Raw genomic sequence first — 1052 nt, 5'->3', positions numbered from 1 at the left:
TGGGTTAGTCGGCCTTTGAGAATTGCTTTGATCCTTCTATCTAAATTTTGGATGATTTCTCCACCCCAAATTTTCTGTGTTTGAATAGGGGTTAATTTGAGTATTTTTATTAAAATTATTGACAAATTCAGCCTACTTAAAATCAACACACTTATTAGTATTAAGTTAACCCCAACAAGTAGAATAACATGCAACATGTACATTAGACAAAGAACTCGGACCAACTCCGATTTGTCTACTTAGCAATTTCACTACATTGTTCATTGAGCACTTAACATATTTAGAGCATCCATTTCAATCATACCTGATTGCCGTCTAGAATTGCCTGGCTCATTCGCCCATGTTGTTTGCCGCCATTTTCTCTATTAAGTTTTGAGTTTCTTTGGGCGATTTACCCATTAACGCTCTACCTGCATGCGCATCAATTGTAGTTTTAGTCAAAAGTGATAAACAATTATGGAAGGTTTGGACTATGAGCCAATCGAAAAATCCATGATGAGGACATTTTCGTATCAAATTTCTAAATCTTTTCCAACCTTCATGCAATGATTTACATTCTTGTTGACTAAAACTAGTTACTTCCATTTTAAACTTAACTATTTTACCGGGTGGAAAGTATTTGTCCAAAAATGGTCTAGATAAATTATGCCAAGTGGTGAAAGTATTTGGAGTATGAGAATATAAGCAAACTTTAGCATTATCTTGCAAAGAAAACGGGAACAACCTTAGCGTTATGACATCTTCACTAATTCCATTCATTTTAATGGTATTACATATTTTAAAAAATGTGGCTAAGTGCGCATTTGGATCCTCTACGGCATTACCTTCAAATTGAAATTGTTGAACAATTTGAATGAATGATGGTTTAATTTCAAAATTGTTAACATTTACTGTTGGCCATGCTATGCTCGTTTGTGATCCTTGAGTCCCTGGAAGAGCAAAATCTCTAAGAGCTTGCCTATTTGTTTCGTTTTTCGTCATTTCTTCGTCAAAAGGTAATTCTATAGTGATTCCCTCGATATGTTGAACCTCTTCTTCTTTTTATGGTGTAC

General features: G+C 34.5%; 1 non-coding gene across 1 annotated transcript; it reads left to right on the top strand.

Annotated features, from left to right (window-relative positions):
• The first annotated feature begins 487 nt into the window (after positions 1 to 487).
• On the top strand, positions 488 to 594 carry LOC113694363 (small nucleolar RNA R71). Its single transcript, XR_003449320.1, has one exon. It is a non-coding gene; the product is annotated as a small nucleolar RNA R71 (small nucleolar RNA).
• Positions 595 to 1052: the final 458 nt, after the last annotated feature.

The sequence above is a fragment of the Coffea arabica genome, chromosome 6c (genome assembly GCF_036785885.1).
Source record: "Coffea arabica cultivar ET-39 chromosome 6c, Coffea Arabica ET-39 HiFi, whole genome shotgun sequence".
Classification (NCBI taxonomy): Eukaryota; Viridiplantae; Streptophyta; class Magnoliopsida; order Gentianales; family Rubiaceae; genus Coffea; species Coffea arabica.
This window is presented reverse-complemented; position numbering and strand designations above follow the sequence as displayed.